The sequence below is a fragment of the Salvelinus fontinalis genome, chromosome 9 (genome assembly GCF_029448725.1).
Source record: "Salvelinus fontinalis isolate EN_2023a chromosome 9, ASM2944872v1, whole genome shotgun sequence".
NCBI classification, from domain to species: domain Eukaryota; kingdom Metazoa; phylum Chordata; class Actinopteri; order Salmoniformes; family Salmonidae; genus Salvelinus; species Salvelinus fontinalis.
The window spans coordinates 56,181,210-56,204,111 of NC_074673.1; the positions used below are offsets into that span (position 1 = coordinate 56,181,210).

At 44.1% G+C, this 22,902-nt stretch overlaps 1 protein-coding gene across 3 annotated transcripts in view; it reads left to right on the plus strand.

The window, feature by feature from the left end:
• The window catches only part of peak1 (pseudopodium-enriched atypical kinase 1), a 267,998-nt gene that overhangs the window by 116,497 nt on the left and 128,599 nt on the right, over window positions 1-22,902 (plus strand). For 2 of the 3 annotated variants that reach the window (XM_055934918.1, XM_055934919.1), the window contains one exon: window positions 21,950-22,032. The gene's annotated coding sequence lies outside the window, so the exon portion shown is untranslated. Of the gene's footprint in view, window positions 1-3,122; window positions 3,505-21,949; window positions 22,033-22,902 lie in introns of those variants that run through there. The other variant, XM_055934920.1, reaches the window with a different exon arrangement.

Genomic DNA, 22,902 nt, shown 5'->3' on the forward strand with positions numbered 1-22,902 from the left:
AAAATTATTTGTCCAGTTCAAGGTGAGTAATTGCTGTTCTGATGTCCAGAAGCTCTTTTCGAGACGGTAGCAGCAACATTATGTACAAAATAAGTTACAAACAACCTGAAAAAACTAACAAAATAGCACGGTTGGTTAACAGCCCATAAAACGTCAGCCGTCCCCTCTGGCGCCATTACATGTATAGTGTAGAGAATCATTGTACCATCTAAACCGCTGTGAAATATTTAGTAACCGAAAGTAAAAGATGCAAAAACGAAACTTAAAAATGGGAAGCATAGAAATAGTGCACATAGAACAGATCTACTGCTTCTTAGACTTGCTTTCAATGAGAAACTCACATTTAGAAACTCACGTTTCTGTTTGAATTTTGTCGAGTCGCCCAATTTTTTTTACATATTGCAGCTTTAAACATTTGAACCGGGGAACGATGCATATTGGTGAATCGTTACATCCCTAATGGTTGTCCTTGTAAGCCCTTGGATCTACTTCCCCTCAGAGGAAGTGTCATGCTGTCACTCTGAAACTGGACCCTGGCCTTCCGTATGAAGTGCATATGGCCATGATCTGCATCATACATCTCCTCTTGGTCCATTCTTGGTCAATGAGGAAGTTGCTGTTGTCCAATCAATGTAGTGTCTTGCCATTAACACTAAACACTGTAAAGAGATGCTCGATTATTGGCCATAGGGTTGGTGCACATACGCATGCACACACAGTGTCCCATAAAGCTTGACAGTATAAACAAAACATTTGCAAGAGGAGGACTATTTCACAGGGGGACTTATTCAAATTCATGTGGCCGGTAAACCCCAAGTCAAATAAAGTGGGCATATTGCAGTCTGAGAACTCTTTACGACTAAAGTCTTGTAGCCAAACATTGACTATAAAACAGAGCGTGTGAGTACTGTAAGTAGGGAGGCAACCAGGGAATGTTACAGTAGCTGTGGAAACCAAACAGAACTAGCTTACTTAATTGTAGCTATGTTTGAGCGATGCTAGCTAGTAAAACTATTGTCTGCCTTTCATCTCTGTACAAATGACGCGTACGGAAAAGTATGTTCAAGAAATATGTATCAAATATGGTGGTCACAGTTCATAAGCATGGCAGACAACATTGTTTTCCTCATAGCTCACGTTGGAGGCAAACAGATTGGATACATTTCTTGGATTCCATTTTTGGAAAACCCACAGCTGGCTTCTTCCCAGGTCTGTTCTCTGTAGTGTTGCTCTCACGCCTACCTAGCCAATCAGGACACTTTTTGATTGAGACTTGGAAGGGACCTTGGCTACATGTGTAATAGCATGAAGATGACTTTGAGACAGTAAAGCGGTAAAGTTCGAAAAAGTGTAACCTGATAGGAAAAATAATATGATGAACAGTCAGAAGAACAGAGTGGAGGCTGTTATAGCAGCAAAGGGGGGACCAACTTCATATTAATGCCCATGATTTTGGAATGAGATGTTCGACGAGCAGTTGTCCACATACTTTTGGTCATGTAGTGTATTTATTGAATAAAATTGTTGCCTAAAATAGCCTAAATAGGAATAGAAATGAATAGGCTAATTGATGGCCAACAGGTGCAACTTTGTCATTGTCAGTTTCACTGTCGACTTTTCCCTGACAACAGAAGCACGCGAGGGAGTTCCATAACTTCCATTTCAAAATGTCCACTCTCGCAGCGCTCAACACCCAAAAACTGAGCATGCGTAAACATGCTGACCAGACCGCTCGCGCTCATGTTGATTTTGTCCACCCACACCAGACGCCATCAGGACACGCAGGTTGAAATATCAAAACTCTGAACCAACTATATTCATTTGGGGACAGGTCCAAAAGCATGAAACATATTTGGCAATTTAGCTAGCTAGCTTGCTGTTGCTAGCTAATTTGTCCTGGGATATAAACATTGGGTTGTTATTTTACCTGAAATGCACAAGGTCCTCTACTCTGACAGTTAATCCACACATAAAAGGGTAAACCGAGTTCGTTTCTAGTAATCTCAACTCCTTCAGGCTTCTTTTTTTGGACTCTATATGGCGGTTTGCAACCAACTTTAAGGTGCATTACCACAACCGACTGGAGTGGAGTGTGGACCTCAGTTCATCTTTAAATCACCTACTTGGGAATATGCTCCTAAAACCCAATGAGGAGATGGGAGCGGTGGGACTTGCAGCGCAATGAAGCTTCATAAATAGAATCAAGTTCTATTTTAGCTCCTGGCTACGCAGACGCTTGTTGGCGTGCAATGATTGAATAACATGTATGTGTACATTTATTTTGCGACAGAGTTATGTGGTCAGCATGTAAAACACTTTGCTTGATATGGTTTTTCCTAAGCAAAGTCAACATTATAATGCAGTTTAAACCACCTCTGAGCAAATTTATCCAATGGTCTAAAGAGCGCCTAAAGTTGTTTTCCTGTGATTTGTCACCTTTATTTTTTGATGCACATCAGTTCTAGCGTGTTAATAGGTTTTATGGAAAATGGGTTGGAAATAGGTGTCTCCATAATGACAATCAATATAGCCTACCTACAACTGATACAAAGTTGTCACGACGTGTGCTCGTACTGCTCTCGTTCCTCTCATGTGATTCTGCTCCCTGCTGCAGCTCTCACCTGAACAAACACACACACACACCCCTTCGCAACCACTCACTGACACACTCAGAAACAGGCTGCCTGATAGTCAGCAGCAGGTCACTGTGAAATATAGATTTTTAAGAAATTGCCATGGCAGCCGCGGTGCAATTTAGAAGTAGCCCAAAAACCCGCGACATCGTTTTCAAAGTAGCAACATTTCTGGAAAACTGCGAACATGGCAACCCAGCTCACACTAAGCAGTGGACAGCTGCTGGGCTCAGGCCCCGCAAAGTGCTTGATTAGGAGGCATTGATCAGATGATATGCCTCCCTGAGAATTCACTCTCCCTGCGGGTCAGATCGTTCGCTCTTTGGAATCTTCAGTTTTCTCGTTTTCCTTGCTCCCTCTTGATTTTGACGCCCCTTTTTGTTGGTACTTTCCCCTCTCTCTGCCACTCCTCTCTATATCTCCAATTCATATTCTCCTTTGCCTTTCGTGTCAATCTCTCACCTTCCCTGGCGCCCACCTCGCCCACCTCCCTCCCCCACCTCGGTCTCTCTCCGTGTGTACGTACTCCTGTTCTTCTCTATGTGGAGTCTGTCTGTAATGGGCTCTTAGCCGTGACTACATTATTGATGTGGCGGATCGGGTGACAGACAGACAGACAGGGGGCTGAGCCTGTATGGGTGCCGCTAAAGAGTGAGGGGAGAGGCCAAGTCCAGTCCTCTCCCTCTCTCTCCCACTCCCTTTTCCTTTCTCTTTGGGTTCGCTCTCCCTCACTTTATCCCCTGCGCTCTCTCTCTCTGTGTTGCTCTCTCACGCGTTATCCCTCATTCGCCAGCTCTCTCCTCGTCTGAATGCATTTGTCATGTGGCTCTTCCCCATGCCCAGGCTCCGATCGGATTCACGGAATCGCTCCGTAAGTTGGGCTCTCCTCTATTTTTTTTTTTACATCTCAAATTCTCCTCTATGCTTGCTTTAGGCAACTGTTGCTGGTGGCAGCTCGCTTTGCCAGTGGGTTTTGGCATAATGTCTTAAGCGGCAGACAAACCGATGGACCGATATAGACACAGACAGACTGATAGACAGAAACAGACAGACGGATAAAGACTGTGAGAGAGGGGGAGGGAGTGACGGGGAGTGTGCAGCGTCACTGACACATTCGGGTCTGTGTATGAAGTGTGTGCGTGAAGTTGCAAGGGGACTTTCGACACCAGGGGTGCTCTGTTATTAGACAGGATGTAGGGCTTTGAACGCGCTGACTGGCAAGTTAACGAGGCGCTTGTTCACGTTCGCGAGCAGCGGGTTTGTCTTAGTCACGGTGTTGCGCTATGTTTTGGTGACTACACGCGATTACATATGAACACACAGTGACACCCTTGTGTTGTTGTTGATAAAATGGTTGCTCAATTGAATAATAACATGATTGTTGATGACCCAAATACATTTGTAAGGTCTGCTATTTAAGGGAAGTAAAAAAAAAAATATGTTTGAGTGGGGATAGTTCATATTTTCAAGATTTTTTAATGCACTTTCAGTTCAGCACCTTTTGGAACCAGTACATGCATTACTATGATTTAACAAAAATCTTGGATGCAACGTAAATATATATCATAATAATATTATGTGCCATTTAGCAGACACTTTTATCCAAAGCGACTTAGTCATGCGTGCATGCATTTTACGTACTGGTGGACCCGGGAATCGAACCCACTATATGGGCCGCGCTCTACCAACTGAGCTGTTTCCGTCATCTCCAGTTAGCCATTTCACCATTCAGATGTCTTCTTCACTTGCGGTGAAACTGCTAGCCAGAAGTAATGGTTTATCTTATTTTAGCCACCATTGCTGGGTCCATTCTCACCTCACCGTAGCCAAATGTGCACATACAATTGATGGAACCTGCACTGAGAACTCCTGGTATAATAAAGGGATTTTCTCAGGAGATTGGAACTGTCTACGCTTCCAAAGGCAGGGAGGGAGAGAACGTTGCCTGGAGCAAGATTATAGCTGAAAGCCGGCCGTATCAGGGGGAGATGATTCATTTGTTAGGGTTTTTCAGCATCCGGTTGAATGAAATCCCCTGGATTGGTATTATCTTGAGTTGGTAGTCTATCTTGGCTTTGTTCGAGCACCACCAAGCACAGCTGAGCAGTCACGAAATGAAGCGCTAACTTATTTTTTTGTGTTGGTGCAATTTTACTGTGCCGATCCACTAGATGCTTGATTTTCAGTTATTTCTATGCAGGTTTGGGGTCAATTATGTTTCAGGAGTTTGCTTTTACTGTTGGATTAAAATGAAGAGGTCAGGTCCTGTCATGCCCCAAAACAGTGCACAGATGCCAGCCAACCATTTGAGTGATGCCATCTCTGGTCTGGCTTGATGAATGGAAGGTGTAACTATGGAGCAGTAAACCTGGAGAATTTTGTCGAATGATGGCATCACTTGTCCTCGTTGAGGAATGATGAGTCATGAAAGGGCTGGTGGCTACTCTGATGCTGGCTGGAATATTACCTGACCAGCTGCTGCATTGGGAACCATTGCTTTATAGATTGATTTTGATTGATTGTGTAATTAACTGTGTGATTTGTCACAGCAGAGAATTGGAGCGTGAATTGAAGAGTGCCCAAAGGCACTTCTATTAAAACACTTGCACTGACTCTCTTGCTCTGGCTCTGTGCACACTCACTGGACTCTACTCACAAATGACACTCTTATATATATATACACACACACACAAACATGCATATTGATGCCACACCAACTCACACTCTTCACATACAGTGATGCTGTTTATTATCTATCCTGATTGCCTAGACACTTTTGCCACTAACTACACTACCGTTCAAAAGTTTGGGGTCACGTAGAAATGTCTTTGTTTTTGAAAGAAAAGCAAAAAAAATGTCTCCATTTTTAAAATAACATGAAATTGATCAGAAATGCAGTGTAGACATTGTTAATGTTGTAAATTACTATTGTAGCTGGAAATGGCAGATTTTTTATGGAATATCTACAAAGGCGTACAGAGGCCCATTATCAGCAACCATCACTCCTGTGTTCCAATGGCACGTTGTGTTAGCTAATCCAGGTTTATAATTTTAAAAGGCCAATTCATCATTAGAAAACCCTTTTGCAATTATGTTAGGACAGCTGAAAACTGTTGTTTCTGATTTAAAGAAGCAATAAAACTGTCCTTTAGACTAGTTGAGTATCTGGAGCATCAGCATTTGTGGGTTCGATTACAGGCTCGAAATGGCCAGAAACAAATAACTTTTTTCTGAAAAAATCAGTCTATTCCTGTTCTGAGAAATGAAGGCTATTCCATGTGAGAAATTGCCAAGAAACTGAAGATCTGGTACAAAGCTGTGTACCACTCCCTAAACAGAACAGCGCAAACTGGCTCTAACCAGAATAGAAAGAGTGGGAGGCCACGGTGCACAACTGAGCAAGAGGACAAGTACATTAGAGTGTCTAGTTCGAGAAACGGACGCCTCAAAAGTCCTCAACTGGCAGCTTCATTAAATAGTACCTGCAAAACACCAGTCTCAACGTCAACAGTGAAGAGGCGACTCTGGGATGCTGTCCTTCTAGATAGAGTTGCAAAGAAAAAGCCATATCTCAGACTGGCCGATAAAAATAAAATATTAAAATGGGCAAAAGAACACAGACACTGGACAGAGGAAATTTGGCAAAGTTATAAAATGATTGCTGTCTGTTCCGAAAATAATAAAAGATTCCTGAATAGCTTTATGCACCATTAGTAGTCCTATAATTTCAAAATCAAAAACAATTTTATTAGTCACATGCGCCGAATACAACAGGTGTAAACCTTAGAGTGAAATGCTTACTTACGAGCCCCTAACTAACAATGCAGTTAAAAAAAGATAAAAATAATTAATTAATAAAATAATAATTAATCATTTTGAGAGCAGCAGTAAAATAACAATAGCAAGACAATGTACAGTGGGGTACCGATACAGAGTCAATGTGCGGGGGCACCGGTTAGTTGAGGTAGTATACATGTAGGTAGAGTTATTAAAGTGACTATGCATAGATGATGATAGCAGATGGTAGCAGTGGTGTAAAATAGACATGGTGTTCAGGAGTCTTATGGCTTCGGGGTAGAAGCTGTTTACAAGCCTCTTGGACCTAGACTTTGTGCTCTGGTACTGCTTGCCGTGCAGTAGCAGAGACCAGTCTATGACTAGGGTGGCTGGAGTCTTTGACATTTTTAGGGCCTTCCTCTGACACCACCTGGTATAGAGGTCTTGGGTGGCAGGGAGCTTGTCCCAAGTGATGTACTGGGCCTTTCGCACTACCTCTGTAGTGCCTTGCGGTCGGAGACCAAGCAGTTGCCATACCAGGCAGTGATGCAACCTGTCAGGATGCTCTCGATGGTGCAGCTCTAGAACCTTTTGAGGATCTGAGGACCCATGCCAAATCTTTTCAGTCTCCTGAGGGGGAATAGGTTTTGTTGTGCCCTCTTCACGACTGTCTTTGTGTGCTTGGACCGTGTTAGTTTGTTGGTGATGTGGACAGCAAGGAACTTGAAGCTCTCAACCTGCTCCACTACAGCCTTGTCGATGAGATTGGGGACGTGCTCGGTCCTGTTTTTTTGTAGTCCACAATCATCTCACGTTGAGGGATAGGTTGTTGTCCTGGCACCACACAGCCAGGTCTCTGACCTCCTCCCTATAGGCTGGCTTGTCATCGTCGGGGATCAGGCCTACTACTGTTGTGTCGTCGGCAAACTTAATGATGGTGTTGGAGTTGTGCCTAGCCGTGCAGTCTTGAGTGAACAGGGAGTACAAGAGGGAGCTGAGCACGCACCCCTGAGGGGCTCCTGTGTTGAGGATCAGTGTGGCAGATGTGTTGTTACCTACCCTTACTACCTGGGGGCGGCCCATCAGGAAGTCCAGGATCCAGTTGCAGAGGGAGGTGTTTAGTCCCAGGGTCCTTAGTTTATTGATGAGCTTTGAGGGCACTATGGTGTTGAAAGCTGAGCTGTAGTAAATTAATAGCATTCTCACATAGGTGTTCCTTTTGTCCAGGTGGGAAAGGGCAGTGTGAAGTGCAATAAAGATTGCATCATCTGTGGATCTGTTGGGGCGGTATGCAAATTGGGGTGGGTCTAGGGTTTCTGGGATAATGGTGTTGATGTGAGCCATGACCAGCCTTTCAAAGCACTTCATGGCTACAGACGTGAGTGCTACGGGACGGTTGTGGATTGCTGTGGATTGTGTGTAGCCCAATAACAATGATAAAGCTACAGTCGGCAATGTGCGACAAATCTGCAGTGATCAGCTTGCAGACAAAACAGGCCTTTTGCCATATTACAAATATAATCGTTGGAAGACACAGGTTGTAAAGCAAAGGGCTTCTACTCTAATCTGTCTGGTGTCGGCTACCAAAATATTTCAGCACCGAATAGGCCTATTGAGCGAACATTTTTTTACAAAGTAAAACTAGAGAGTTAGGCTTTTGGTACAAGCGCATTGGCCATCGCCAGCAAGTGAGCTGCTCATGAGTGGGTGACTCAGTGAAACTGGAAAGCCCTTTTTTGGACTGTAATTTCCTCCTCATGTTGTACAGTGCGTGTCGCCGCACACCGAGGCTATTGATGGATTCCAGATGAGGTTGTTTTCTCAAATCTCAGATCTCTCAAACTGTGATTTCCAAAAAATTGTGCTGCTATTAAAAAAGATTCTGCCAAAGTCTCCAGTCATGTAAAATGAATAGCAATTGCATGACCAGGACCCTAGGTTATTAGAAATGGTCCCCATGTGTGCAACTTCTGTAACCATCTCTACACTACTGCTCTATGCCACTACACAACAGCGATTATATGCATGCAATTACAAAAATGATTAATCATACGTTCTGGTATCTCAGTGCTCCCCTGGTCATCATCTCATGCTCACATTTTGTTCCGGCACCTCGATTTACAAATTTATGCACTGAACACAGGTAGTATAGACTCTAGCTAACCAACAAATACAAAAATTTCCACACAAGCCACTAGCCAGCCAGCCATATACTGTATCATGAGTTAGACGGTTATTGATATTAGGCTATATTAAGAAGGTATTATTTAAGATGAATCACAATCGGTAAAAAAAAATTGAGCTAACTAACTAGCAAATTTACAACAATCATCATCAATGATCAACTAATAGTCTACCCTAGTTCCCCAATGATTGACATGTCTTTAGGAGCCAATGTAACTAGCTTTATAACAATTTGTGATGAGTGAGTGTGCTGAAGAAATAAATATGCTTATGCGAAACATTTTTTTTTTGTTGCTGCAGAGGCAGTTAGTGTGTTATACATTTCAAGATAAACTCAGCAAAAAAAAGAAACGTCCCATTTTCAGGACCCTGCCTTTCAAAGATAATTTGTAACAATCCAAATAACTTCACAGATCTTCATTGTAAAGGGTTTAAATACTGTTTCCCATGTTCAATGGACCATAAACAATTAATGAACATGCACCTGTGTGGAGCGGTCATTAAGACACTAACAGCTTACAGACGGTAGGCAATTAAGGTCACAACTTAGGACACTAAAGAGGCCTTTCTACTGACTCTGAAAAACACAAAGAAAGATGCCCAGGGTTCCTGATCATCTGTGTGAACGTGCCTTAGGCATGCTGCAAGGAGGCATGAGGACTGCAGATGTGGCCAGGACAATAAATTGCAATGTCCGTACTGTGAGATTCCTAAGACAGCGCTACAGGGAGACAGGGCGGACACCTGATTGTCCTCGCAGTGGCAGACCACGTGTAACAACACCTGCACAGGATCGGTACATCCGAACATCACACCTGCGGGACAGGTACAGGATGGCAACAACAACTGCCCGAGTTACACCAGGAACACACACTCCCTCCATCAGTGCTCAGACTGTCCGCAATAGGCTGAGAGAGGCTGGACTGAAAGCTTGTAAGCCTGTTGTAAGGTAGGTCCTCACCAGACATCACTGCCAACAACGTCTGATATGGGCACAAACCCACCGTTGCTGGACCAGACAGGACTGGCAAAAAATGCTCTGCACTGACTAGTCGCGGTTTTGTCTCACCAGGGGTGATGGTCGGATTCGCGTTTATCGTCAAAGGAATGAGCGTTACACTGAGGCCTGTACTCTGGAGCGGGATCAATTTGGAGGTGGAGGGTCCGTCATGGTCTGAGGCGGTGTGTCACAGCGTCATCGGACTGAGCTTGTTGTCATTGTAGGCAATCTCAACGCTGTGCGTTAAAGTGAAGACATCCTCCTCCCTCATGTGGTACCCTTCCTGCAGGCTCATCCTGACATGACCCTCCAGCATGACAATGACACTGCTTGTTCTGTGTGTGATTTCCTGCAAGACAGGAATGTCAGTTCTGCCATGGCCAGCGAAGAGCCCAGATCTCAATCCCGTTGAGCACGTCTGGGACCTGTTGAATCGGAGGGTGAGAGCTAGGGCCGTTCCCTCCAGAAATGTATGGGAACTTGCAGGTGCTTTGGTGGAAGAGTGGGGTAACATCTCACAGCAAGAACTGGCAAATCTGGTGCAGTCCAGGAGGAGGAGATGCACTGCAGTAGTTAATGCAGCTGGTGGCCACACCAGATACTGACTGTTACTTTAGATTTTTACCCCCCCCCCTTTTGTTCATGGAGACATTATTTATTTCAGTTTATGTCTCAGTTGTTGAATCTTGTTATGTTCATACAAATATTTACACATGTAAAGTTTGCAGAAAATATAGGCAGTTGACAGTGAGAGGACGTTTCTTTTTTTTTTGCTCAGTTCATTAATTATGATCGTTTTTTTCAGGGGGGGATATGGTGTGATTCAAGTTGACATCGGCTCTACAGGTCTCTATGAGCAAACCCTGGATATTGACCCACTTGCAGTCCTCAGAAATACTCATGTCCCCACAAACCATCATGACCCCACAAACAACCTAAACAAACCACAACGATTAACCAGACAACCTCTTATCTCACGCAATTTTGTATTTTTTTTTAACTATAATCACATTTGTTTGGCCAAAGGCATGTCCAAATCTTTTTACAACGTACTCCTGCTACGGTATAGTTGATGGCAGTTCCACTATAGCTGAAATTAAGTGTAGGTCGACTTTGATATTGAGTCCTTTTTCCAACAGCTTTCCAGCTAAGAGAAACACTAAGCTGTCTGCCAGTCTGTGGGAGTGTTAAATATCTCCCAGGGCCACCCACACTGTGGACAATCACTGAAGGGTTTCACTTCAACACCACTTTCCTATTCCTCTGCCATTAAACACCCAGACTGACCACACAGACAGGCAGACACACACACACACATCATTGGCACCATCTCCCTGCTGTTTCACACCCTTGCTGTTGGTGCTACCAAAAGGACTGTGGGTGGCAATCCCTCGACTTGAAACAAGGACTGACCACGTGTCTAAAACCCACACACACACTCTCATACACTTTCATTCACACTGTACACTATGCATGTTCCCATCTGTGGACTTTTCTATCATTTGGTTACCTCGGTTAAAGCTTGACACGTGAGATATCCACTTCAGAACGTGCATGGTTGTTATGGTGATACGTTATGGGAGAGGAAGAGACGGATGACAAAACATTCCACAATAAAGGCTCTGTAAAGGGAGGGGGATTAGTAGGAGCATACCAAACAGTCAATCAGAGGACTGACACTGAAAGGCCTAAACAGTTTTCACAATAGAACCCATTGACGTGATCGACTCCGCTATGCGTTGACCAGGTTTGGAGCTATCGATTGCAGTCATTTAAGTAACATGTCATTTTCTCATCGTTTAGTCTATTTCAGTGGGCTTAATTGTTGTGTCGTCTTTTGGAGGACTGAAACACATCTGGATAATTTATAAGTAATGCTAATTTAGACTGATGTCAACAACCGCGGTGCTATAACATGCCAACCTAAGACCACTGATGTACAATAAGCATTTGAAGGATTCTATATGTAGTCTAAGTCAATGTGTTACGCACTTATCATGTGGTCTCTTGTAGTGGCTTTGTAAATGAGTTGTTGCTTGCCATTATGTGTTCCCATCCAAGGTTGCAATATGTTACTCTGTTAACCACGTGGCTCCATTCTCCTTCCCTCCTCTGTTGGCCTAGCACTGCTTTGTCTCGTGTGATGGATCTGAACTTACCACGTGGTGACATTTCGAGTCTTGTTCTTTGGTTAGCCTCTCTCCCAGTCCTGTTAATGAGAGTGAGAAACATCTAGGGCAGCATTCCAAATGGCACCCTATTTCCTACTTAGTGCGCTTGATAAGGAGTAGGGTGTGTCGCTCAGGGGAGACGATTCGCTAACTTGTAAGACACCATCTCCTCGTAGCTCTAATTGATACCAACCTAACCGCACACGGACTTGGTAGCAACTTTCTTCAGCTCAGCACACAAACAAATGTGCATGTTTGCATTGTTTTTAAGTTTGACTTTGTAGAAAGAGGGCTTTTCAAGAGAGCCAGAACTTCTAGAGCTCAACCTTTCAATAAACAAATCAGTGGCTTTCATGCTGCGAAGCCATGGGCAATTCCTTTTCTGTAATCAACATTACATTTCACAGTTGGGCATTTCCATGTAAAAGGACCCATTAGCAGGAATATGTGAGGTTCCCCCCTGGACTCTGTGCAAACTGTAAACGGCATATCCTAAGGCAACATTTATTGTAGCTGGGGACTTAGTAAAGGACATCTGAGGAAAACGCTACTGAAGTTCTATCAACACATCTCATGTGCTAATCGCGCAGGACTCTGGACCATTGCTACTCCCCCCTCTGGGACGGCTACAAGGCTCTCGCCCGTCTTCCCTTAGGCAAATCAAATCACACCTCCAAACTTAACTTTTTAGGGCTGCAATCCTGTTAACGGGATCGATATGACAACAGCCAGTGAAAGTGCAGTGCGCCAAATTCAAACAACAGAAATCTGGTAATTAAAATTCCTCAAACATACATGTATCTTATACCCTTTTAGAGGTAATCTTGTTGTTAATCCCACCACAGTGTCTGATTTCAAAAAGGCTTTACAGCGAAAGCATCACAAACGATTATGTTAGGTCACCGCAAAATCACAGAAAAACACAGCCATTTTTCCAGCCAAAGACAGGAGTCACAAAAAGCAGAAATAGAGATAAAATTAATCACTAACCTTTGATCTTCATCAGATGACACTCATAGGACTTCATGTTACATAATACATGTATTTTTTGTTCGGTAAAGTTCATATTTATATCAAAAAATCTCAGTATACATTGGCGCGTTATGTTCAGTAGTTCCATAAACATCCGGAGATTTTGCAGAGAGCCACATCAATTTACCAAAAATACTCATAATAAACGTTGATCAAAGATCAAGTGTTATACATGGAATTTTAGATCCACTTCTCCTTAATGCAACCGCTGTGTCATATTTCAAAAAAGCTTTACGGAAAAAGCAAAAACCAAGCAATAATCTGAGGTCGGCGCTCAGAGCCCAATCAAGCCATACAGGTACCCGCCATATTGTGCAGTCAACAGATGTCAGAAATAACATTATAAATATTCACTTACCCTTGATGATCTTCATCAGAATGCACTCCCTGGAGTCCCAGTTCCACAATAAATGTTTTATTTGTTCGGTAATGTCCATCATTTATGTCCAAATAGCTACTTTTGTTAGTGCGTTTGGTAAACAAATCCAAAGTTACGAAGCTCGTTCACTAAAAGCAGACGAAATGTCAAAAAGTTCCGTAACAGTCAGTAGAAACATGTCAAATGATGAATTGAATCAATCTTTAGGATGTTTTTAACATAAATCTTCAATAATGTTCCAACCGGAGAATTCCTTTGTCTTCAGAAATGCGATAGAACAGAGCTCGCTCTCACATGAACGCGCATGGTCAGGTCATGGTAGACCTTACTCAATCCCCTCTGCTTCGGCCCCACTTCACAGTAGAAGCATCAGATAAGGTTCTAAAGACTGTTGACATCTAGTGGAAGCCATAGGAAGTGCAAAATGACCCATATCCCACTGTGTATTAGATAGGCGATGAGTTGAATCCTCAGATTTCCCACTTCCTGGTTGGATTTTTTTTCTCAGGTTTTTGCCTGCCATATGAGTTCTGTTACACTCACATACATCATTCAAACAGTTTTAGAAACTTCAGAGCGTTTTCTATCCAAATAGACTAATAATATGCATATATTAGCAACTGGGACTGAGGAGCAGGCAGTTTACTCTGGGCACCTCTGGGCACCTTTTCATCCAAGCTACTCAATACTGCCCCTGCAGCCATAAGAAGTTAAACAGGAAGTGCCTGTGGTAAGGACTGTTCAACGTTGGTCTGACCAAATGGAAAATAGCTTGAATATTGTTTTGATCATGTGGACTGGGATATGTTCCGGGTTGCCTCTGAGAATAGCATACACTGACTCGGTGACAGAGTTCATCAGGAAGTGCATAGAATTTATCTAAACCAAAAACCGTGGATAGATGACAGCATTTGCGCAAAACTGAATGCGCAAACCACTGCTTTTAACCACGACAAGGTGGCTGGGAACAGTGTTTCCAACTAATTTTCAGGGTAAGTTGGTAGGTTGATTTGTTGCTAAAAGTTGCTAAATCATGTTGTGGTGTCATTGCGTGATAACGTAAAACTGCGTCATTACGTAGAATACAGAATAACGTTTCTCAAATTGACTGGCCATCTTGGCAAAAAATATGATTAGATATTTGTTCAGATACAGACTCCCACTCTTTTCTGTACTTCTGGCTGTACAATTTTGATTGAGACATGTTGATTGATGTTGTAAGTTCTGTTCAAGATCAAACATTCGTGAGCAACTATATTCATTGGGTTTGGCTCGTCGAACCCGTACTACTGCTGCTGCAGTCAGCCAACAATGATTTGCAATTTACTGAAATTGCTGCTGGCCTGATAATGCCTGCGCGAGAGCTGAGCGCCTGCTGCTGACGTCACTCACAATGCACTTCTGCAGCCAGGCACGTGTGTTGTGACTGAGTGTGTGACAGAGAAAATCGTTTTGTGTCATTTAGACGGAAAATGAGTGCATTTTAGCATTTGAGTCACTTTTTAAAGGTGGTAAAAGTTCCAAATACATTTTTTTAATTAGCTAAATTTGTTGCTAGGTGCTGTTTGGGAGAAAACAGTTGCCAGGGTAGTCTGAAAAGTTGCTAAATCTAGAAACAAAATTGCTAAGTTGGCATCACTGGCTGGGAACATGGACATGTGCAAACAGACCAGCTTTGCCCTCCGGAAGGCAATCAAAGAGGAAAAACGACAGTACAGGGACAAATCACAAACCATAAAGGGAAAGCCAGCCAAAGTGCAGACAAGCTTAAACGCTACCTTAGTCTGCTTTGAGGAAAACACAAGAGCTGCTGGCGCGGGCCTCCACCCTCCGCCGATCACGAGGACTGTGAGCTCTCATTCTCCGTGGCCGACGAGAGTAACCCTCGAGAGGCTGCCGGCCCAGACGGCATCCCAAGAGCAGGTTTACGGACATATTCAGTCTCTCCCTATCCCAGTCTGTTGAGCCCAATAATACCCAAAGAAAGCAACGGTAACTTAACTAAATGAATATCGCCCCATAACACTCTCTTCTGTCATCGTGAAGTGCTTTGTGAGGCTATTTAAGGATTATATCACGTCCACCGTAACAAACACCTAAGACCTATATGAATTTGCATACCACCCCAAAAGATTCACGGATGTTGCAATCACCATCGCAACCATCTTTTCATTGACTACAGTTCAGCCATAATGCTATCCAAGCGCATCACTAAGCTTGGGGCCCTGGGTCTGAACCCTGCCCTGTGCAATTGGGTCTGACAGGCCAACCCCAGGTGGTGAAGGCAACACCTCCGCCACGCTGATCCTCAACATGGGGGGCCCCACAAGGGTGGGTGCTTAACCCCCTCCTGTACTCCCTGTTCACCCATGGGGGCGTAGCCACACACGTCTATATCTCAATCATCAAGTTTGCAGACGAGACAACAGTGGTAAGCCTGATTACCAACAACGACGAGACATCCTACAGGGAGGAGGTGAGGGCCCTTGAGGAGTAATAACAGGAAGATAACCTCTCCCACAACATCAACAAAACAAAGGAGCTAATCGTGGACTTCAGAAGACCGCAGCAAGGTCACCCCCCCCCCCCCCCCCCCCTCCCCATCTACATGGAGAGGGTGAAAGCTTCAAGCTCCTCGGCGTGCACTGTTACTAGCTGGCTACCACCCGGTACTCCACCCTGTACCTTAGGGTACATAGTACATAGACTATGTACATAGTCATTGAACACTGGTCACTTTACTGTCCACAACACTGTTTTACCCATTTCATATGTTATCGCAGGTTCAGCGAAGTGATTATGATTCTAGCGCCAACATTACAGTATACAGCGTGTGTGTATGTATGTATGTGTGTGTATATATATATATATATATATATATATATATATATATATATATATATAAATAGTTGAAGTCAGAAGTTTACATACATCTTAGCCAAATACATTTAAACTCAGTTTCACAATTCCTGACATTTAATCCTAGAAAAATTCCCTGTCTTAGGTCAGTTAGAATCACCACTTTATTTTAAGAATGTGAAATGTCAGAATAATAGTACAGCAAATGATTTATTTCAGCTTTAATTTCTTTCATCACATTCCCAGTGGGTCAGAAGTTTACATACACTCAATTAGTATTTGTTAGCATTGCCTTTAAAGTGTTTAACTTGGGTCAATCGTTTCGGGTAGCCTTCCACTAGCTTCCCACAATAAGTTAGGAGGAATGGGTCAAAATTCAGAGTCAGGTTTGTAGGCCTTCTTGCTCCCACAGGCTTTTTCAGTTCAGCCCACACATTGTCCATAGGATTGAGGTCAGGGCTTTGTGATGGCCACTCCAATACCTTGACTTTGTTATCTTTAAGCCATTTTGCCACAACTTTGGAAGTATGCTTGGGGTCATGCTTGGGGTCACCCTTTTGCGACCAAGGTTTAACGTTCCTGACTGATATCTTGAGATGTTGCTTCAATATATCCACAAAAATTTCCTGTCTCATGATGCCATCTATTTTGTGAAGTGCACCAGTCCCTCCTGCAGCAAGCACCCCCACAAAATGATACTGCCACCCCCGTGCTTCACAAGTGGGAATGGTGTTCCTCGGCTTGCAGCGTCCCCCTTTTTCCTCCAAACATAACGATGGTCATTATGGCCAAACAGTTCTATTTTTGTTTCATCAGAGCAGAGGACATTTCTCCAAAATGTACTTTGTCCCCATGTGCAGTTGCAAACCGTAGTCTGGCTTTTTTAAATGGCGGTTTTCGAGCAGTGGCTTCTTCCTTGCTGAGCGGCCTTTCATTTTATGTTGATATAGGACTCGTTTTGCTGTGGCTATAGATACTTTTGTACCCCTTTCCTCCAGCATCTTCACAAGGTCCTTTGCTGTTGTTCTGGGATTGATTTGCACTTTTCTCATGTACGTTATCTCTAGGAGACAGAACATGTCTCCTTCCTGAGCTGTGCGATGACTGTGTGGTCCTGTGGTGTTTATACTTGCGTACGATTGTTTGTACAGATGAATGTGGTACCTTAAGGCATTTGGAATTTGCTCCCAAGGATGAACTAGACTTGTGGAGGTCTACAATTTTTTTCTGAGGTCTTGGCTGATTTCTTTTGATTTTCCCATGATGTCAAGCAAAGAGGCACTGAGTTGGAAGGTAGGCCTTGAAATACATCCTCAGGTACACCTCCAATTGTCTCAAATGATGTCAATAGCCTATCAAGCTTCTAAAGCCATGACATCATTTTCTGGAATTTTCCAAGCTGTTTAATGGCACGGTCAACTTAGTGTATGTAAACTTCTGTTGTGCTAATGCACGGAAAACCTAGCCAACTGTATCTTATCCGTGTCGTTGTTCAGCCACAAATCTGTGAAACATAAGTTATTACAGTTGTTAATGTCCATTTGGTAGGATATTCTCAAATGGAAATCATCCAGTTTATTTTCCAGTGATTGCACGTTGGCTAATAGAGTGGATGGTAGAGGCAGTTTACCCACTCGCCAACAAATTCTCACAAGGCACCCTGCTCTCCGCCCCCTGTATATCCTTATTTTCTTCATGCGAATTACAGAGATTTGGGCCTTGTCTTGGAGCAACATTATATCCTTTGCGTCTGATTCATTAAAGAAAAAATCTTTGTCCAGTTCGAGGTGAGTAATCGCAGTTCAGATATCCAGAAGCTCTTTTCAGTCATAAGAGACGGCTGCATCAACAGTATGTGCAAAATAAGTTACAAACAATGCGGAAAAACACACAAAATAGCACAATTGTTAGGAGCCCATAAAACAGTAGCCATCCCCCCCGGCGCCATTCAATAACAAAAACCTATATTTAAGTCAAGGTGTCTTGTCATAGCTGCCGCCCAATTCTTTCTACAGACATATTTGAATCTTAATTCAGAGCATGTCTTTAAGAGTTTTGGGAAAATTTGGTAACATAAAAAAACGGAGGGAATTTGTACCTACATTCTGGTGCTAAACTTTTCATCACAGCTACAACACCAGTGTGGTAGTGTCTGACCCGTCCTCTGAGTCATATTTTTACGAGTCAACTCAGCATATAGGCTGACCTTTGTTTGGAGCTTTTGGTAATGAAGGTATGTATGACTTGGGGAGTGAGTGATGTGGTCTTCACTGGAATTTCCCATTAGATTGAGCATTTTTTTGCGATTACTCGTTCACTCTGGGCAAGATAGACCACTGCGTCACTCGGGAGGCCCTAAGGCCCAAAGGCTCTGTCACAGCCGACCAAGATACCCCTGGGGCGGCCCACAATTGGCCCAGCGTCGTCCGGGTTAGGGGAGGGTTTGGCCGGCAGGGTTGTCCTTGTCCCATCTCGCACTAGCGACTCCTGTGGCGGGCTGGACGCAGTGCATGCTGACACGGTTGCCAGATGTACTGTGTTTCCTCCGACACATGGGTGTGGCTGACTTCTGGGTTAAATGGGCATTGTGTCAAGAAGCAATGCGGCTTGGTTGGATTGTGTTTCGGAGGATGCACGGCTCTCGACATTCGCTTCTTGATGGCTCTCGACCTCCGAGTCCGTGCGGGAGTTGCAGTGAAAGGACAAGACTGTAACTACCAATTGGATACCACGAAATTGGGGAGAAAAAGGGGTAAAAATATATATCTATATTCTTCTTATTCTTCTTAAGCCTTCGGCCAAAGAGATTTCTATATATATATATAGAAACTCCGGGCAAGATATGGACAGAAATCTCTTTGGCCGAAGGCTTAAGAATTCCCACAGGTTTTTTTCCCCTCGTAACGTTTTCAGCTTTACAGCAGCAATTGGAACATTAAAGTGGAGCTTCAACCAAAATCCACAGTTAAGTGAGTCTTGCTCTTTACCTGAAATATTGCTATATGTTTTATCATTGTTTCTAGGCCTTAAAGGCGGATTAGCTGACAACGTTACGAAAACGATGCACACGCTTTTTTAATGGGGCAGAAGGCTCTGTGTTGCTGTGATTCTGGATGGCCAGATGGCAACAATGACAATAAGCTGCCACGTGGGGAATCGTAGGTGGCTCGTTTCAGCACGACGTCACTTGTTCTTTACACTAGTTTTGCTCAAATGTGGCTAAAATTCACTAGCTAGCTAACCAACAGCTGTAACGATGTATTTTGAGACAAGAAGTGCACCTTGTGCAAATTTATTAGTGTTTTCAATAAACGTTGGAGACGAAATATAGTTGACATGCTGTCAACAATCTAAGCCAACCAGGTCTGTTTAGCCCCATAGTTGCGCACGCAGCCGTTGTGTTGCCAAACATCAAAACCCTTCTATCGTAGCTTCTAAAACTGTCTCTCAGCCTCTCTCTTTTCAGTCCGCTGCCTTTTTATGGCCAGTCTCTGAAATCCCAGCAGGCCTCACCTGTAGGTTCATGGCCAACGGTGGTCCCCTAGCTGTCTGTCCACATAAATCAGCCTGCTGACACTCTGGAAAGGGCTCTCTGCAGTCGGCCCACAACCAATAAACAGCGTTACACACACACACAAGCAGGCACATGCATAATGCACATACACACACACATTCTTGTACAGCTAACCTTGTGGGGACATTCAGTCCCATTCAAAATCCTATTTTGCCTAAACCGAACTAACCCGTACTCTTACCCTAACCCTAACCTTAATCTTAACCCTAAAACTAACCCTTAAATGTTATTCTAACCCTAACACTAATTCTAACCTTAACCCTATACCCTCGTGGGGACGAACAAAATGTCCCCAGTTCATCAAATTTTTGTTTGTTTACTGTTCTTGTGGGGACTTCTGGTCCCCACAAGAACAGTTAAACACATCCACACACAATTCCAAACTGGTGATGTTATGCTAATGCCGCTTTGCCTACGGCTCCTAACCTTCCCACTCTACTACTTTTATGAGAAAGAAAGAAATAACTCTGCTGAAAAGGACTTGTCTCTTTCCTTTATAGTGCATTACACTCACGTATCCAAAGCTATATATACAGTGCATTCGGAAAGTATTCAGACCCCTTGACTTTCTCCATATTTTGTTACGTTACAGCCTTATTCTAAAATGGATTAAATTACATTTTTTTCCTCATCAATCTGCACACAATACCTCATAATGACAGTGCAAAAACAGGTTTATAGAAAAGTATTCACATTTATTTAAAATAAAAAAACGATACCTTATTTACAAAAGTATTCACACCCTTTGCTATGAGACTCGAAATGGAGCTTCGGTGCAGTTTCCATTAAATCCTTGATCTTTCTACAACTTTGAGTCCACCTGTGGTAAATTCAATTTATTGGACATGATTTGTAAAGGCACGCGTGTCTATATAAGGTCCCACAGTTGACAGTGCATGTCAGAGCAAAAACCAAGCCATGAGGTTGAAGGAATTTTCCATAGAGCTCCGAGACAGGATTGTGTCGAGGCACAGATCTGGGCAAGGGTACCAAAAAATGTCTGCAGCATTGAAGGTCCCCAAGAACACAGTGGCCTCGCATCATTCTTAAATGGAAGAAGTTTGGAACCACCAAGACTCTTCCTAGAGCTGGCCGCCCAGCCAAACTGAGCAATCGGGGGAGAAGGGCTTTGGTCAGGGAGGTGACCAAGGACCCAATGGTCAGTCTGACAGAGCTCTGGAGTTCCTCTGTGGAGATGGGAGAACCTTCCAGAACGACAATAATCTCTGCAGCACTCCAACAATCAGGCCTTTATGGTAGAGTGGCCAGAAGGAAGCCACTCCTCAGCAAAAGGCACATGACAGCCTGCTTGGAGTTTGTCAAAAGGCACCTGAAGGACTCAGACCATGAGAAACCAAGATTGAACTCTTTGGCCTGAATGCCAAGCGTCACGTCTGGAGGAAACTTGGCACCATCCCTACGGTGAAACGTGGTGGTGGCAGCATTATGCTCTAGTGATGTCTTTCAGCGGCAGGGACTGGGAGACTAGTCAGGATTTAGGGAAATACTATTTTGATCTTGTCTCATCGCTGCAACTCCCCAAATGGCTCGGGAGGTGAATCTCGAGTCATGCGTCCTCCAAAGCATGACCCGCCAAACCTCGCTTCTTAACACCCGCCCGCTTAACCTGGAAGCCAGCCGCATCAATGTGTCGGAGGAAACCCCTTTCACCTGACGACCGAGGTCAGCCTGCAGGCGCCCGGCCCGCCACAAGGAGTCGCTGGAGCGTGAGCCAAGTAAAGCACCCCCGGCCAAACCATCCCTTAACCCGGACGGCGCTGGGCCAATTGTGTGCCACCCTATGGGACTCCCGATCACAGCCGGTTGTGATACAGCCCGGGATCGAACTCGGGTCCGTAGTGCGATGCAGTGCCTTAGAAGCTGCGCCACTAGGGAGCCCCGACTTACAGAGAAATCCTTGATGAAAACCTGCTCCAGAGCACTCTGGACCTCAGACTGGGGGCGAAGGTTCACCTTCCAACAGGACAACGACCCTAAGCACACAGCCAAGACAACGCAGGAGTGGCTTCGGAACAAGTCTCTGGAATTGAACCAGATCGAACATCTCTGGAGAGACCATTGGCACTGGTGTGTGCGTACATGTAGGAGGTGTATAATGTAATCTGTATTCTTATCTATCATCTCAAGCAAGCAAATAACAATAGATCTCTCTCTCCTGCTCTCTCTTTGTCCTCCCTCCCTATCTCTCTTTCTCTACCTCTCCCTCCTCATCTCTCTTGCAATATGTATTTTTCTTCTCTCCCTACCTCTTCCTCTCTGTTTCTCCCTTTTCTCTTTCTCCCTTTCGACGCCCTGTCCCTCTTCCTCGCTCCCTCACAGACGCCAGCAGTGATAGTGTTGGTCCGACCACCGTTTGCTGGGAGCCGCTGGGAGTCCATGGCTGCTGCGTGACTCATTACACTGTAAGTTGTCTCCGCTCACTCTTCTTCTGTGCTGTAATATGTGTATGTGTGACGGCCATACGGTCACTGGTCCTCCGTCTCTCCCTCTAGCCTCACGTTAGTTATAGAGTGAAGTGTTGCATGGAGTACCAGTGTGGCCAGACAACCAAGATATATTTTAGAATACTAGAACAATACTAGAATATTCCTGCACTTGAGGAAATGAGCAGTGTACTCACCTCCGATGACAAATCTTAGTTTCTCGAGAAAATAAACGACCATTACAATAGGGCAGGACAAAATCACACCCCAGAAATTCCCCAGCTTTTACATTTTTTTCCTACAGTTGTTTGCCACCATGCGTGTTGTTTTGGTGATTTATCTCTTCGCCTTAATACCCTGCAGCTAACAAACTGCTTGTCCATATGTCTCGGGGCCCGTTTGCTGGAGGCTGTAAAGAGCAGCCGTGTGTGTTGCATCCAAGGCTGCGTTCTGCTCGGCTGTGTTTGTGCAGCACTCTGTACCTCTGCTTCTCTTGTCACAGATGCCACTGTTTGTTTGTGCCAGCGGGGAAACTTCCCTTTAGTTACTGTATTATCCCTGAATAACTTTCTCCCATGGCTGCCCTTCACATTTTGTGAGTGATTCTGGATGAGTGTCTCACACACACACACACACACACACACACACACACACACACACACACACACACACACACACACACACACACACACACACACACACACACACACACACACACACACATACATATATACAGACACACACACACACACATATATACAGACATCCTGTACACATATGCATGCACTCTCTCATATAAATACCAAACAGACACTCTCATATAAACACACACACACACACACACACACA